The 19162-nt window shown below is 42.6% G+C and overlaps 1 protein-coding gene across 5 annotated transcripts in view; it reads right to left on the bottom strand.

The window, feature by feature from the left end:
- The window catches only part of nek6 (NIMA-related kinase 6), an 86990-nt gene that overhangs the window by 47905 nt on the left and 19923 nt on the right, over positions 1-19162 (bottom strand). The window contains exon 1 of one of the 5 annotated variants that reach the window (XM_071351263.1): positions 17851-18007. The exons of 3 other annotated variants lie outside the window; for them this stretch is intronic. The gene's annotated coding sequence lies outside the window, so the exon portion shown is untranslated. Of the gene's footprint in view, positions 1-17826; positions 18008-19162 lie in introns of those variants that run through there. One more of the 5 variants, XM_071351265.1, reaches the window with a different exon arrangement.

The raw sequence follows: 19162 nt of genomic DNA, 5'->3' as shown, positions 1-19162 counted from the left end.
TGCGCAGACCTGCTGGCTGGTGTGTTTACGGACATATTCAATCAATCCTTATCCCAGTCTGCTGTTCCCACATGCTTCAAGAGGGCCACCATTGTTCCTGTTCCCAAGAAAGCTAAGGTAACTGAGCTAAACGACTACCGCCCCGTAGCACTCACTTCCGTCATCATGAAGTGCTTTGAGAGACTAGTCAAGGACCATATCACCTCCACCCTACCGGACACCCTAGACCCACTCCAATTTGCTTACCGACCCAATAGGTCCACAGACGACGCAATCGCAACCACACTGCACACTGCCCTAACCCATCTGGACAAGAGGAATACCCATGTGAGAATGCTGTTCATCGATTACAGCTCAGCATTTAACACCATAGTACCCTCCAAACTCGTCATCAAGCTCGAGACCCTGGGTCTCGACCCCGCCCTGTGCAACTGGGTCCTGGACTTCCTGACGGGCCGCCCCCAGGTGGTGAGGGTAGGTAACAACATCTCCACCCCGCTGATCCTCAACACTGGGGCCCCACAAGGGTGCGTTCTGAGCCCTCTCCTGTACTCCCTGTTCACCCACGACTGCGTGGCCATGCACGCCTCCAACTCAATCATCAAGTTTGCGGATGACACTACAGTGGTAGGCTTGATTACCAACAACGACGAGACGGCCTACAGGGAGGAGGTGAGGGCCCTCGGAGTGTGGTGTCAGGAAAATAACCTCACACTCAACGTCAACAAAACAAAGGAGATGATTGTGGACTTCAGGAAACAGCAGAGGGAGCACCCCCCTATCCACATCGACGGGTCAGTAGTGGAGAAGGTGGAAAGTTTTAAGTTCCTCGGTGTACACATCACGGACAAACTGAATTGGTCCACCCACACAGACAGCGTTGTGAAGAAGGCGCAGCAGCGCCTCTTCAACCTCAGGAGGCTGAAGAAATTCGGCTTGTCACCAAAAGCACTCACAAACTTCTACAGATGCACAATCGAGAGCATCCTGTCGGGCTGTATCACCGCCTGGTACGGCAACTGCTCCGCCCACAACCGTAAGGCTCTCCAGAGGGTAGTGAGGTCTGCAGAACGCATCACCAGGGGCAAACTACCTGCCCTCCAGGACACCTACACCACCCGATGTCACAGGAAGGCCATAAAGATCATCAAGGACAACAACCACCCAAGCCACTGCCTGTTCACCCCGCTATCATCCAGAAGGCGAGGTCAGTACAGGTGCATCAAAGCAGGGACCGAGAGACTGAAAAACAGCTTCTATCTCAAGGCCATCAGACTGTTAAACAGCCACCACTAACATTTAGCGGCCGCTGCCAACATACTGACTCAACTCCAGCCACTTTAAAAATGGGAATTGATGGAAATTATGTAAAAATGTACCACTAGCCACTTTAAACAATGCCACTTAATATAATGTTTACATACCCTACATTACCCATCTCATATGTATATACTGTACTCTATATCATCTACTGCATCTTGCCATCTTTATGTAATACATGTACCACTAGCCACTTTAAACTATGCCACTTTATGTTTACATACCCTACAGTACTCATCTCATATGTATATACCGTACTCTATACCATCTACTGCATCTGCCATGCCGTTCTGTACCACCACTCATTCATATATCTTTATGTACATATTCTTTATCCCTTTACACTTGTGTGTGTGTGTAAGGTAGTAGTTGTGGAATTGTTAGGTTAGATTACTTGTTGGTTATTACTGCATTGTCGGAACTAGAAGCACAAGCATTTCGCTACACTCGCATTAACATCTGCTAACCATGTGTATGTGACTAATAAAATTTGATTTGATTTGATTTGATTTGATTAGACTGCCAGAGACACACAGCATCCTATACCACTGCCTCAGACAGATTAGACTGCCAGAGACACACAGCATCCTATATAACTGCCTCAGACAGATTAGACTGCCAGAGACACACAGCATCTTATACCCACTGCCTCTGACAGATTAGACTGCCAGAGACACAAAGCATCCTATACCCACTGCCTCTGACAGATTAGACTGCCAGAGACAGCATCCTATACCACTGCCTCAAAAAGATTAGACTGCCAGAGACACACAGCATCCTATACCCACTGCCTCAGACAGATTAGACTGCCAGAGACACACAGCATCCTATACCACTGCCTCAGACAGATTAGACTGCCAGAGACACACAGCATCCTATACCCACTGCCTCAGACAGATTAGACTGCCAGAGACAGCATCCTATACCACTGCCTCAGACAGATTAGATTGCCAGAGACACACAGCATCCTATACCCACTGCCTCAGACAGATTAGACTGCCAGAGACAGCATCCTATACCACTGCCTCAGACAGATTAGACTGCCAGAGACACACAGCATCCTATACCCACTGCCTCAGACAGATTAGACTGCCAGAGACACAGAGCATCCTATACCCACTGCCTCAGACAGATTAGACTGCCAGAGACACACAGCATCCTATATAACTGCCTCAGACAGATTAGACTGTCAGAGACACACAGCATCCTATACCACTGCCTCAAACAGATTAGACTGCCAGAGACACACAGCATCCTATACCCACTGCCTCAGACAGATTAGACTGCCAGAGACACACAGCATCCTATACCACTGCCTCAGACAGATTAGACTGCCAGAGACACACAGCATCCTATACCACTGCCTCAGACAGATTAGACTGCCAGAGACACACAGCATCCTATACCACTGCCTCATACAGATTAGACTGCCAGAGACACACAGCATCCTATATAACTGCCTCAGACAGATTAGACTGCCAGAGACACACAGCATCCTATACCACTGCCTCAGACAGATTAGACTGCCAGAGACACACAGCATCCTATACCCACTGCCTCAGACAGATTAGACTGCCAGAGACACACAGCATCCTATACCACTGCCTCAGACAGATTAGACTGCCAGAGACACACAGCATCCTATACCACTGCCTCAGACAGATTAGACTGCCAGAGACACACAGCATCCTATACCACTGCCTCAGACAGATTAGACTGCCAGAGACACACAGCATCCTATATAACTGCCTCAGACAGATTAGACTGCCAGAGACACACAGCATCCTATACCACTGCCTCAGACAGATTAGACTGCCAGAGACACACAGCATCCTATACCCACATGAGGATAGACAAGTCAATAAGCCAAACAGCTACACACATATCAAAACACACAGATATGTATTATCTACCTAAGTAACCCAAAGTGAATGTAAAACATACGTCCATATACGATAATAGTCCAATGAATGATGAGATCCCTATGTATCTGTGTACACACACACATCTATTTTTCTGCCGAGTACACACTTTTACCCCCTATTTACAGAGCTGAGGAAGTGGGCCACATTGTGAAGGCGTAAGCAGAAAATGCAGATTATACAAAACCAAGGCCATGCACACACTTACCCCCCCCCCCCCCACACACACACACACACGTTGATGGAGAGAAAGTGAGCGGAGAGAGATGACTCAAGTAACGAAGTAAACTATAAAAAACTACGAAACTACTAAAAATGGACGTTACACATGGCGTATCACATTTAACAAACCAAACATGCAAATACCGTTATAGAAGTTATAGTTAAAAAAACAAACTGATCTGTGCATCAATAAGGGTATATTGTAAAATACGGTATACAGCCCAGCCCTACTTCTGCCATCAGCTGGCAAGACACTGAACAACATTACATAATCTTACGACTTACATTATCATCATCATGCCACAGTTATATAGACCTTATTCCAAAGGGCTGAACTGAGTAAACTGTAACCTAACAGTCTAGCCCTGACCCTGTGATGTAATGTGGAGCAATACAAATCAGATGGTTTTATCTGAACTCAACTGGCAGAAAGAGCCACATGTAAAATAGTAGACGCTACTGTACTAGCTAGAGTCATAACAGATTACTGGACAACCTTGTAATGAATGACTGTTCCACCGCTGGCTTTTAACACACATTATTTATTTGAATCCACAAATCACGTCACAGTTAAGAAGGATTCAAACATTTCATAAGGTCATGGATATACACTACCATTCAAAAGTTTGGGGTCACTTAGAAATGTCCTTGTTTTTGAAAGAAAAGCACATTTTTGTCCATTAAAATAACATCAAATTGATCAGAAATACAGTGTAGACAATGCTGATGCTCCAGATACTCAACTAGTCTAAAGAAGGACAGTTTTATTGCTTCTTTAATCAGACAACAGTTTTCAGCTGTGCTAACATAATTGCAAAGGGTTTTTTAAATTATCAATTAGCCTTTTAAAATGATAAACTTGGATTAGCTAACACAACGTGCCATTGGAACACAGGAGTGATTGTTGCTGATAATGGGTCTCTGTAAGCCTATGTAGATATTCCATAAAAAATCTGCCGTTTCCAGCTACAATAGTCATTTACAACATTAACAATGTCTACACTATATTTCTGATCAATTTTATGTTATTTTAATGGACAAAAATGTGCTTTTCTTTCAAAAACAAGGACATTTCTAAGTGACCTCAAACTTTTGAATGGTAGTGTATATGGACACTTATGAACACACACACACACACACACACACACACACACACACACACAATATCCATATCTGCCATATCTGTGAGGGCTCTAGATAAACTGTTATAGACTTGAACATGCACGGCTGTGAGAAGCCATACGACCAGCCTGGAACGGTTCCTTGTAGGGGTGATTCAGCTTATTTGTTTAATATATGATTATACTATATGTGTGTCTGAGGGTTAAGGGCTTAAGCCTAAGGTCTTTTTTTCAGACTCTCATTGAGCTCTCTAGAAGGATAAGTTTTCAATTCGTAATCAATGGAGGTACAGAGGGGTGAGTGGTCGATGTTCTATCAGTTTTTCTGAGCTCATCTTTGTCTGACCTATCGGAAGAGATTGGAGATATACAGTACAGAGTAGAGGTCGACCGATTTAATCGGAATGGCCGATTAATTAGGGACGATTTCAAGTTTTCATAACAATCGGAAATCGGTATTTTTGGGCGCCGATTTTCCGATTTTTTTATTAGATTTTTTTTTTTACACCTTTATTTAATCTTTATTTAACTAGGCAAGTCAGTTAAGAACACATTCTTATTTTCAATGACGGCCTAGGAACGTTCTGCCAGAACGACAGATTTTTAACCTTGTCAGCTCGGGGGATCCAATCTTGCAACCTTACAGTTTGTAAAGGTTTTCTTCCTGGGGTGAAGGAGAGGACCAAAATGCAGCGTAGCCAGTGCTCAACATGTTTAATTATAAGAACAAGTGAACACTACAAACAACTTACAAAATAACAAACGTGCAAAACCGATACAGACCTATCTGGTGCAGAACACAAACACAGAGACAGGTAACAACCACCCACAACGAACACAGTGAAACAACCTACCTAAATATGACTCTTAATTAGAGGAACGCAAAACACCTGCCTCTAATTAAGAGCCATACCAGGCAACGCTAAACCAACATAGAAACACACAACATAGAATGCCCACCCAAAACTCACGCCCTGACCATCACACACATACAAAACAACAGAAAACAGGTCAGGAACGTGACAGAACCCCCCCCTCAAGGTGCGAACGCCGGGCGCACCAGCACAAAGTCCAGGGGAGGGTCTGGGTGGGCATCTGACCACGGTGGTGGCTCAGGCTCCGGACGCTGTCCCCACACCACCATAGTCACTCCCCGCTTCTGTATCCCCCTCCCAATGACCACCCTCCAACTAAAACCACCTAAATGAAGGGGCAGCACCGGGATAAGGGGCAGCACCGGGATAAGGGGCGGCAGGTCCTGGCTGAGGGACTCTGGCAGGTCCTGGCTGAGGGACTCTGGCAGGTCCTGGCTGAGGGACTCTGGCAGGTCCTGGCTGAGGGACTCTGGCAGGTCCTGGCTGAGGGACTCTGGCAGGTCCTGGCTGAGGGACTTTGGCAGGTCCGGGCTGAGGGACTCTGGCAGGTCCGGGCTGAGGGACTCTGGCAGGTCCGGGCTGAGGGACTCTGGCAGGTCCGGGCTGACGGAAGGCTCTGGCTGATCCGGTCTGGCGGAAGGCTCTGGCTGATCCGGTCTGGCGGAAGGCTCTGGCTGATCCGGTCTGGCGGAAGGCTCTGGCTGATCCGGTCTGGCGGAAGGCTCTGGCTGATCCGGTCTGGCGGAAGGCTCTAGCGGCTCCTGTCTGGCGGACGGCTCTAGCGGCTCCTGTCTGGCGGACGGCTCTGTAGGCTCATGGCAGACGGGCGGCTTTGCAGGCTCATGGCAGACGGGCGGCTTTGCAGGCTCATGGCAGACGGACAGTTCAGACGGCGTAGGGCAGACGGGCAGTTCAGACGCCGCTGGGCAGACGGGCAGTTCAGGCGCCGCTGGGCAGACGGGCAGTTCAGGCGCCGCTGGGCAGACGGGCAGTTCAACTTGCCGCTGAACTTGAAAGGGGTTTCTTTGTTATTTTACCGTTCATGTCTTCCATAGAGAATGTCTTGATCTACTTCAAATAAGGTCTGTGTTTCGCGGAGGAGCAGACTGACAGGGGACCATGCAGACAAGCTCCGCTTTCTGCAAAACCTAAAACTTCTTAACTGGGTATATTGAAGACCCATGAAAGCTGGTGGTTCGTTTTAACATATGTTCTCATGTTATTTGAGACTAAATGTATTTTATTTATGTATTATATTAAGTTAAAATAAAAGTGTTCATTGTTCATTCAGTATTGTTGCAATTGTCATTATTACAAAAATAATTTTTATTCGGCCGATTAATCGGTATCTGCTTTTTTTGTCCTCCAATAATCGGTATCGGTATCGGCGTTGAAAATTCATAATCGGTCGACCTCTTGTACAGAGAAAGATTTTTTCCGTGTGAGGTACAAATTAAAGATTGATAAAAGAGAGAAAAATAGAGAAAAAGAGAGTGAGTGAGTCCGAGAGAGAAGGATAGAGTGTGACTATACACTATAGCAGAGGATGGGTAGTGGTTGCAACTCAAAATCACTGCGTGTGTTTGAGCGGGTATGTGTGTGTTTGAGTGGGTGTGTGTGTGTATATTTGAGTGGGTGTGTGTGTGTTTGAGCGGATGTGTGTGAGTGTATGTGCAGATGTGTGTATGTGTGTGTGTGTGTGTGCTTTCGCAAAGAACTGTAACGTGTGGCTCACACAGGGTTCGTCGCTCATCTTATAATTTAAATATGGCCTGTGGGATACCACAACAACAGTCACATTCTATTCTGCACCTCTGACTTCACAGAATGGAAACAATTGCATCTTAGTTTAGAGAAACTTAACACTGCATCACATTCAGTTCTTAGAAAAGGATTTCTGAGGAAAAAGTTCCGGGCTAGCGCTTTCAGTGGTGGAAAAAGTACTAAATTGTCATACTTCAGAAAAAGTAAAGATACGGTAATAGAAAATTACTCAAGTAAAAGTAAAATGCACCTAATCAAATCAAATCAAATTTTGATTTGATTTACCTAGTGAAATACTATTTGAGTAAAAGTCTAACGGTATCTGGTTTTAAACGTACCTTGTCCCTAGGCGGTGGGTATTCCACCCAGGTAGTGGCAGTGCTGGTGACACTAGCTGCATTAACCCATGGGGAGAGGGTCACACTCGGACAATCAGAGAGGGAGCAAATTATTGTGGGCCTGGCGGTACAAAATAATCAAAAGGTCTGACTGCTCAGAGATGCTTGGGAAAACGGTCACAACGGGGGACCAGCATGTGTGTGTTTCAGGGGAAAGGGGCGTATCTGACTTCCATCAGGTAGAACTTGGCGTATCTGACCTCCATCAGGTAGGACTTGGCGTATCTGACCTCCATCAGGTAGGACTTGACGTATCTGACCTCCATCAGGTAGGACTTGACGTATACGTATCTGACCTCCATCAGGTAGGACTTGACGTATCTGACCTCCATCAGGTAGGACTTGACGTATACGTATCTGACCTCCATCAGGTAGGACTTGACGTATACGTATCTGACCTCCATCAGGTAGGACTTGACGTATACGTATCTGACCTCCATCAGGTAGGACTTGACGTATACGTATCTGACCTCCATCAGGTAGGACTTGACGTATACGTATCTGACCTCCATCAGGTAGGACTTGACGTATACGTATCTGACCTCCATCAGGTAGGACTTGAGGTATCTGACCTCCATCAGGTAGGACTTGACGTATCTGACCTCCATCAGGTAGGACTTGACGTATCTGACCTCCATCAGGTAGAACTTGACGTATCTGACCTCCATCAGGTAGGACTTGACGTATCTGACCTCCATCAGGTAGGACTTGACGTATCTGACCTCCATCAGGTAGGACTTGACGTATACGTATCTGACCTCCATCAGGTAGGACTTGACGTATCTGACCTCCATCAGGTAGGACTTGACGTATCTGACCTCCATCAGGTAGGACTTGACGTATACGTATCTGACCTCCATCAGGTAGGACTTGACGTATCTGACCTCCATCAGGTAGGACTTGACGTATCTGACCTCCATCAGGTAGGACTTGACGTATACGTATCTGACCTCCATCAGGTAGGACTTGACGTATCTGACCTCCATCAGGTAGGACTTGACGTATCTGACCTCCATCAGGTAGGACTTGACGTATCTGACCTCCATCAGGTAGGACTTGACGTATCTGACCTCCATCAGGTAGGACTTGACGTATCTGACCTCCAACATTGGTTAAGCAAATCTTCCATTCTTGCTCAATGTTGCATGTCTTCTCAAACAGCTACAACTGTATACGAGTTCAAACAGGTGCAGTTAATACAGGTAATGAGTGGAGAACAGGAGGGCTTCTTAAAGAAAAACTAACAGGTCTGTGAGAGCTCGAATTCTTACTGGTTGGTAGGTGATCAAATACTTATGTCATGCAATAAAATACTAATTAATTACTTAAAAATCATACAATGTGATTTTCTGGATTTTTTTTTTTTTTTAGATTACAGACCTCTACATGCTTTGTAAGTAGGAAAACCTGCAAAATCGGCAGTGTATCCAATACTTGTTCTCCCCACTGTATATATTATTTATTTATTTTAATTTTAAAGAACAGTATACAATAACATCGAGATGAGGGCATTGGAAATGTATTTGGAAGTCAATCTGCTTCTGTTCTGTAGGTGGCACTGTGTGCTCTTTTTAAAGGATGGGTCCCCATCTCTCAAACACCCTAGGATCCAGGTGGACATGGGTGGTCTGCCAGTCACTGGGACGACAACCCAACTTGGGATGGGGGGAGGTTTTAGCTAGTGGAATAGTGGACAAAAATTGGAGGTTTACTCAAGAGCAGTGCAAATATCATGGCACAGCTATATGGACACTCAATCACCATGGTACTTTTTTAATGGTAAGTTTACAAACATATACTGTATTATGATAAATAGAATTTAAACTTGTATCTCATTATTGTAAATGGTGAAATAAGTATAGCCAGTTATAATTGTAATGGCTTAGCAGATAATAAGAAAATACAATCAGTATTTACCTAGCTAAAAGAGAAGGAATATAATATAAATTGTTTACAGGAAACTCATTCAACAATTTTAGATGAAGTTGTGTGGAAAATGGACTGGGTGGGCGAAATATACTTCTCCAACGGCTCCAAAAACTCAAGGGGTGATGATTTTAATTAACAATAATTTTGATCCGAATATGCAAATTGTCCAAACAGATCCGCAAGATAAATGGATTCTTTTAAATATATGTTATTGGACCATAAACAGATTTGGCTCATTAATCTATACGGTCCAAATAATGATGATCCCCGGTTCTTTGAAAATATATATAATAATTTATCAAGTCTAAAAGCAATACAAGACTATTATTATGGTAGGAGATTATAATACGGTTTTAAATTCCTCAATGGAGGTATACATTACAACTATCACCCTCATGCACTTAAGGAAATAATGAATGTCATGGATATATTAGAACTAGTGGATATATGGAGGCTTAATATCCTGACCTAGTGAGATATACATGGCAAGCTAGTCGTCCTGACTACTTTCTTATGTACAGTACCAGTCAAAAGTTTGAACACACCTACTCATTCAAGGGTTTTTCTTTCTTTTTTACTATTTTCTACATTGTAGAATAATAGTGAAGAAATACAAATATATTTTATATTTGAGATTCTTCAAAGTAGCCACCCTTTGCCTTGATGACAGCTTTGCACACTCTTGGCATTCTCTCAACAGGCTTCATGAGGTAGTCACCTGGAATGCATTTCAATTAACAGGTATGCCTTGTTAAAAGTTAATTTGTGGAATTTCTTTCCTTCTTAATGCGTTTGAGCCAATCAGTTGTGTTGTGACATACAGATACAGATTGAAAAATAGTTGGGTAGAGAATTTCAATGTACCGATTCCATGGCACATGGCTTATGAACTGATACACAAACGCGGTATGCGTTTATGTGTTTAGTGTGTGTTTAGTGTTTAGGCAGTAGGGATGACAGAGCGTTAATATTGATAGGTGTGTGAATTGGACCATATAGCTGTCCTGTCTGAACATTCAAAATGGAAAGGGCACTTTTCAGTGTCAGGGAAAATGTATGGAAGGAATGTAGCACAGTAAAAGTAAAAGTTGTCAAAAATATCAATAGTAAACTAGTTTTTTATAGTATTTTTACTTAAGTACTTTACACCACTGAGCAGTTTGATAGTGTGTGTATGTGTGTGTGTCTATTTTTTATTTTTTTTATTTCACCTTTATTTAACCAGGTAGGCTAGTTGAGAACAAGTTCTCATTTGCAACTGCGACCTGGCCAAGATAAAGCATAGCAGTGTGAACAGACAACACAGAGTTACACATGGAGTAAACAATAAACAAGTCAATAACATGGTAGAAAAAAAAGAGAATCTATATACAATGTGTGCAAAAGGCATGAGGTAGGCAATAAATCGAATAATTACAATTTAGCAGATTAACACTGGAGTGATAAATCATCAGATGATCATGTGCAAGAAGAGATACTGGTGTGCAAAAGAGCAGAAAAGTAAATAAATAAAAGCAGTATGGGGGGTGAGGTAGGTAAATTGGGTGGGTAGTTTACAGATGGACTATGTACAGCTGCAGCGATCGGTTAGCTGCTCGGATAGCAGATTTTTAAAGTTGTTGAGGGAGATAAAAGTCTCCAACTTCAGAGATTTTTGCAATTCGTTCCAGTCGCAGGCAGCAGAGAACTGGAAGGAAAGGCGTCCAAATGAGGTTTTGGCTTTAGGGATGATCAGTGAGATACACCTGCTGGAGCGCGTGTTGCGGGTGGGTGTAGCCATCGTGACCAGTGAACTGAGATAAGGCGGCACTTTACCTAGCATAGCCTTGTAGATGACCTGGAGCCAGTGGGTCTGACGACGAACATGTAGCGAGGGCCAGCCGACTAGGGCATACAGGTCGCAGTGGTGGGTCGTATAAGGTGCTTTAGTAACAAAACGAATGGCACTGTGATAAACTGCATCCAGTTTGCTGAGTAGAGTATTGGACAGTCTATGCAGTTATTCACAGGTTTTGAATATTGATAATACCTGCCTGTATTTTCAGTCTTTTATTTGTGTGTGCGTGTGTGTGCGTGTGTGTCAGACCTGGGTTAAAATACCTTCAAATTTAACGATTTGTATTTTAAACACTTATTTTCTGTCTATTTGAAGTATTTTCAAATAATTTCCTATAAAAATACTATTTTTAAATACTTATTTCCAAATACATTTAAAATACCCAAACAGGCATGAGTTCAAATGCATGGAGTATTTCAATATTTGTATGCATTTGACTATTTTCAAATACATGCCAATCCTTTCCAAATGTGTTTTCAAATACATTCCAATATTCAGCTATTTGCATTTTCAAAGACATTTTTTCCAAATACATGTACTCACTTTAAAATATATGTGAAAGTAATTGAAATACAATAAACAGTATCTGAACGCAGGTCTTGTGTGTGTTACAGGATTTGCTTCTGTACTAACATTGTAGCCATTACGGTTGTGGCAGCAAGAAAATATGATCCATTTTTCCAGGGCAGATAAAATAATGTGTCCTTGGACTTTGCGTTGTATCAACATCTTTTGGGAGTTATTGGAATTTATGGCATTTTCAAAGATATTATTGTGTCCCGAGTCTTTTGAAAGCACATAGTATCGTTTTCAAGACGAATCACCAACGAATATTGCTAAATCGTTTTGGTACACAATTTCCACAAAAAGAGATCCCTGTCTTCTTAGGTAAGGTTCAACGGTGAAACTTTGAACAAAGTTTATCTTATGAAGGCTTCACTCAGCCTTCATAAACCCTACATAGAATATACTTTGTTTAAAGTGTGACCGCTTCAACTGACAGTAGTATTTGAAAAGGCCTGAAGCGTATGTAGCAAATCCATCCATATGATATACATTGAGGTGTGCCTGCACTGCTTGTGTGAGACAGGTAATGACTTATTGTAATGACCTTGCCAAGGGGCTCCTAAAGGGAATTTTAATACTTTATTTTTAACACCAAAATGACGATCGTAAATTACGATTCAGCCATCTAAGACTAGTATTAAGTTAGGATTCAGCCCTCTAGTGCTAGTATTAAGTTAGGATTCAGCCTTCTAAGACTAGTATTAAGTTAGGATTCAGCCTTCTAAGACTAGTATTAAGTTAGGATTCAGCCCTCTAAGACTAGTATTAAGTTAGGATTCAGCCTTCTAAGACTAGTATTCAGTAAGGACTCAGCCTTTTAATAGGCTGACCACACTGCTCGTCGCGTGCACGAGCATTGCAAAATACATTTTGAAATCCATGTTATTCAATTATTGCAACCACACTGCTCGCGCGCGCCAATGAGCGTCTGCGTTGCCAAGGGCTAAAATAGTTATATTTCTGACGCAGATCGCGCTGCAAGTCCTGCCTCTCCCATCTCCTCATTGGTTTGTAGAAGCAGGTACCCACGTGCCATCTCCTCATTGGTTATACCCACGTGGGTGACTGAAGACAAACGACGTCAGTGGCGGTAATGCACCTAATTTATGAAAGCTGCCAATCGCAATATAAAGTCAAGAGAAGAAAAAGCCTGGAAGGAAGAGAGATGACTAGAAACAATTTGGTTGACCGTTTTATGTGTGGATTAATTGTCGGAGTAGAGGACCTTGGGCATTTCAGGTAAAATAATAACTCAATGTTTATATCCCAGGACAAATTAGCTAGCAACAGCAAGCTAGCTAAATAGGACAAGTTAGCTAGCAAGTGCAAGCTAGCTAGCTAAATTGCCATACATGTTTAATGCTTTTCGACCTGTCCCCAAATTAATGTAATTGGTTCAGAGTTTGTTTTGATATTTAACCTGCGTGTCGTGATCGCGTTTGGTGTGGTGGGGACAAAATACATTTATGCACGATGGCGCACGCGCGCAGCCGGTTTGGGTTCCGTGTTAGACTAGTATTAAGTTACGATTCAGTCCTCTAAGACCAGTATTAAGTTAGGATTCAGTCTTCTAAGACCAGTATTAAGTTAGGATTCAGTCTTCTAAACCTATTATTAAGTTAGGATTCAGCCTTCTAAGTCTAGTATTAAGTTAGGATTCAGCCCTCTGAGACTATTAAATTATATACAGTATGACAACCTTATATGCTGTAGTTCACCTCTCTGCTCCACTCTAATCACCATAGCCATCATTTCCTCTTCCTGCTTCCTTTAAAGCTGCACTGCTAGAACACCCTCACATCCTCTTAAGCAGGCCATGAAACACACACGCACACACAAACAAACCAGGGTTTCCGTTCTGAAAAACTGGCGCCAGACATTTGACCGGCAGTATTTTAATTTACTGGACATTTGAGAAGTTTACCGGACCCATTTGCACTGGATGAGTAACCTGATTAGGGCGTCCACCCAGTGCTCAGAATGACAGAAATCACATTTATATTATGGTAATTCATATTAACAGAACATGCAAGTCGAGGGAGCAACGTTGTGCGGTCCTTCTTACCGAATTCTGATGTGCACTTTGAAGATGTTAGATTAACTATCCACATTTACTTTCAGCCGACAAGATGAGTAACGAACAGAAAAATCACTAGCCTATGTCAATCTACTATCCCCCATAGTAGAAACGTTTACCTATTCTATTGGTCAGCTTGTCAATAAATAAATAAATATAGCCTATTCCAAACAGACTCTGGAACAGTTGTTGGACGATCCCAAATTCATACCATTCAAACCAATAGGCCTAGGCTACATTAAAACATTTTTTTTAAAGCAATTAGTCTGATGGAACAGATCAGAACTTTTAGCTTAAAATGTTGATCAACTATTAATTCTTCATATTATAAGTACAGCAATGCGCAGAGAGTAGGCTACGCGCAAATGTTTGTTCCATAATGCAGTTCATGGGAAAACACTGTTGTCAGCAGCGCACGGCACATGCAAGCAGTTTCATGTGACAGAGATGAAAATACCCTATTAGAAATTTAGAAAGAGAGCCTCCCGAGTGGCGCAGTTGTCTAAGGCACTGCACCACAGTGCTTGAGGCGTCACTACAGACCCGGGTTCGATCCCGGGCTGTGTTGCAGCCGGCTGTGACTAGGAGAGGGTTTGGCTTGCCGGTATGTCCCTGTCCCATCGTGCTCTAGTGACTCCTTGTGGTGGGCTGGGAGCATGCACGCTGACACGGTAGGCAGTTGTAAAGTGTGTCCTCTGACACATTGGTGCGGCTGGCTTCCGGGTTAAGCGAGCAGTGTGTAAAGAAGCAGTGCAGGTTGGCAGCGTTGTGTTTTGGAGGACGCGTGGCTCTCGACTTTCGTCTGTACGGGAGTGGCACCGATGGGACAAGACTGTAACTACCAATTGGATATCATGAAAAACGGGTAAAACTAACAAACAATTTGGGGGAAAGAAGCGAGATCTAATATGCAACAACTAGCATGGGTTGCTAATAGGGTTTCGGTTAAATGCGGAAGACACATTTCAGTTGAAGGCATTTAGTTGTACAACTGACTAAATATCCCCCTTTCCTTTCCTAATATGACTACGATTGTGGCTTTGGCTACTGGACAATGAAAGAAAGTATATGGTCCGATTTTGGAATGTCTACTTTGAAGCAAGGTAAGACGTGGTAACATATTCAGGTTTCAAACAATTAAGTATATGTTTTCAAAATGCATACTGCCTCCAGCTCATTGCAAAGTGGTATGTGACACACTGATGAAGCCTGCCTTCCACTGCCTACATTTTCTGTTTGAGATGCTGTAGCAGCAGCTCTTGTGCTCTCTGACAGATTTTCTGCTCAAAGGCTCTGTATCTGTATGCGTGTGATAAATAAGATACATAACAAATTTACTGTACACCCACCAATTTAATTCCACAAAATTATGCAAATTAAACTATAGACCGATAAGCATGACAAGTTAAATGTATTTCCATCAACTGGTATTTCCATCAATTGGTATTTCCATCATTGAAGAGGCTAAAAAGCAGCATTTTGAAATTGATTTTTTTCTTCTTCTCCCGGACAATTAGCTAGCGGCAATTCTATTTATCAGCTTTTCTATTATTTATTTTTTAGTCGGCCAAAAGCCAGCTAACGTAAACCCTGACACACACACACACACACAACCTGACGCACACACACACACATAGGACACATGACATACATACTGAATGCATTACATGACTTCTCAACTCCTCAATAATACATAATTGGATATACAAGGATTTTATAATTACAAGTACACACACACACACAGTCTCCTGAATTTACCCTGCCTACCATTGTATTCTTCGCTCTCTCTGTGGGCCTAGGAACATTATTGAGACAGGAATGCACTGAACTCTTATCCCTACGACCATGTTGTGCTGACTTTGGCAGACTTGTACTTCTCAGTGGGTCTGGAAAGCCATAACATAATCCAGTCTGGGAAGTCAGTGATAGGACCGTTTTCATAATACAGTAGAATAATGCTTAGGAAGCTGTTAAATCCAGTGGAGTATAGAGTTTACAGCCTTCATCATCTTCATCCCCTTGCCATCAACCATCATCTTCCTCATCATCATCAACGCCATCAACCATCATCATCATAATAATCATCAACCGTCATCATTATCACCATCAACATCATGGCCATCAACCATCATCTTCCTCATCACCATCAACCATCATCTTCCTCATCACCATCAACATCATAGCCATCAACCATCATCTTCCTCATCACCATCAACATCATTGCCATCAACCATTAACCATCATCATGGAAATCAACCATTATAGCCATCACCCATCAACCATTAACCATCATCATGGAAATCAACCATTATAGCCATCAACCATTAACCATCATCATGGAAATCAACCATTATAGCCAACAACCATCAACCATTAACCATCATCATCATAGCCATCAACCATCATCGTAATAATCATCATAGCCATCAACCATTAACCGTCATCATCAACACCATAATCATAATCATAGCCATCAACCATCAACCATTAAACATCATCATCATCATCATAGCCATCAACCATCAACCATTTACCGTCATCATCATCACCATAATCATAGCCATCAACCATGATATTCCTCATCACCATTAACATCATCACCATCAACCATCAACAATCATCATCATAATCATAATCATCATTGAGATTGCTATGAGGCCAGACTGTTTTGCATGGTAATGATAATAGGAATAGGGAATAGCAAGACAGATCTGTGACCATCTGGTGAATTCTCTTGGCCCAGGCACCAACTGTGCCTACATAAGGACAATGGTACTGTGTGCGTGCGGTGGTGTGATTGGAGGGAGGTGGATGACGCCAATCGAGAGTTGCATGGTGCAACGCTGCAAGCCACCGCTCACAGAAGTTTCATTGTGGGGTTTCACCGCTGGACTGAAAGGGTGCATGGCCTTTTATACACACACGTCATTTCTAACCACACAGTCATTGCGATGATGCACGGAAGTTTCACACACACACACACACACACGCCGGTGGTTAATATCAGAACTTCTATGGTAACGATCGAGGAAATGAGAGGGAGAGAGACAGAGCGATAAAAGGGGAACCAAGTAAAAGTAGCTCAACGTCTGAAACTTTCAGGTCTTCCAGCCTTAATCTTGGTCATTGAAATTGCTATGGAGGATTGTACTGCTTAAAAACATAAGAACGGGAAGCATAGAAATAGTGCACATAGAACTGATCTACCACTTCTTAGACTTGCATTCAATGAGAAAAACAGATCTATAATACACATTTCTATGTGAATTTGGTCAGGTCACCCAAAAAGTTACACATTGCAGCTTTAACCTAACCCTTGTTCTTAAACCTAACCTTAACCCTAACCTTCATTAATTTTGACCACTATGCCTAAATTTGTTTTTTTTCTCCTTTAATGATCAAATCCATCCATCCATTGTCATGTGTTGTGGCATTTCCCGACAAGCTCGATGCCATCCTTATAACAATGTTGTGGGTGTGGCGAGGAGATTTGTTTCTCACTTAAGTCTCAGCTAGGCCTAAAAAACAAACATTCATATTTGAGTCATTTTACAACCCACATTCTTATCCAGTGTGTCTTCTATTGCAATATACAAGGGGAATAGAACTGCATACAAATTAGTTTCACAAGTAAAACTTCAAAAGTAAGGTATCGTTTAGACCAGGGTATATCAATCGCATAGAATTCTCATCAACACATCAATGCTTATCTTTACTACTGCTTTTTTTTTGTAGACTTGTAAAGTATACGTGAAAAAGTCTTCACAAAGAGTCCAATAGCGTGTTCACCTGACCTTTTTTCTTTAGCCTCAGCTCACCTTTTCTTCAGCGTTTCCTTTCAAAATTAGTGGAATTCGTCAACGTGATGTACGCGGAAATCCAAACCTCACGAGGCGACCTCAGATTAGAGAAATGATTAAGCTCTTACTTGTGGCTCTAACCAAACTCTCCCTCTTCACTAACGCACACCAGTGACTGACGTCAATATCAGTTCAAAAGTTCCTCACTGTCAAGTGTCAACCCAATACTCTAACACCACACAACCTGCACTTACTAACTTAGCACAGTTTACGACATCAGAGTACTGTGTACAGGACTGCTGGGAGAACAAGCTTTATTCTTATGACATTTCAGGACTTTTGGGGGAGTACATCTTTTTTTACAATAAAAAATCCTATTTTCCCTAACTCTACCCATTAACCTAACCCTGACCTTAACCCTAAACCTTAAGCTTAAAATAGCTTTTGAACAAATTCTGGACACAAAAAAAGTTATTGTTTTCCAACCCTGTCAGGACATTGGGGTCCTGATAAGTTAGGAAAACAAGTACAATCACACCTCAATGTGAAAAAACAATCTTACGCATTTCCCTATGTGAAAGTTATTCACTCTTTGACAACAATGCTAGGCTAGTTCGTTAGCGCTTGCTAACCTGGATTGGCAGGCTATGACTATAATCTTATCAGGGTGGTGAGTTAATGGACAGAAGCTATGCTGGGCTATTAATTAATGGGAATTGACTGGGTCTGTACAATATCTCGCTAACACCTATAGTACAGTGCTGCTAGGGGATCAAGGGTTATGGCTCAACCCTGCTAAGGGATAGTTTTCTGCGTTTTTTTACAACCTCACCCCACCACCATCTCCATCACCACACACCCTTCCGGCTGTCCGTTAGTGCCGCGTCATCTCCCAGCAGATGTAGATAGGTCCCTCAAATAAAATGGCCACTAATAAGAGAGAAAAGAGCAAACCCGGTGGTCTGATAATAGATCCAAGCTGAGTTTGAATGCAGGGGGCCCTCTTGGATTGGGTGAAAAGGGGGCGTGGAGTAGTTTATTAAGGAATGCAGCTGTTTGTATCAGTTTACCGCTAGGCCCATACTACCTTCGCTACTCTCAGAATGTGAGCTAACCCTTCCCACATAGCATCTGGGTCAAGTCTTCCTGTTCCTCCTACATGGAAAAGGCTGCAATGTGGTACTCATTGGATTAAAGAGCTTTGTGGGTAGATAGACATTTTGGGGGTTTTGACCTTTTGACAGTAGAACCCCATTTGCCACAAGTCTACTTGCTCGTCGACATGAAAAAAGCTGCGGGATTTGTAGGTAGAGAGACAGATAGTAGCTAG

Source organism: Salvelinus alpinus, chromosome 18 (genome assembly GCF_045679555.1).
Source record: "Salvelinus alpinus chromosome 18, SLU_Salpinus.1, whole genome shotgun sequence".
In the NCBI taxonomy this organism is placed as follows: Eukaryota; Metazoa; Chordata; class Actinopteri; order Salmoniformes; family Salmonidae; genus Salvelinus; species Salvelinus alpinus.
This window is presented reverse-complemented; position numbering and strand designations above follow the sequence as displayed.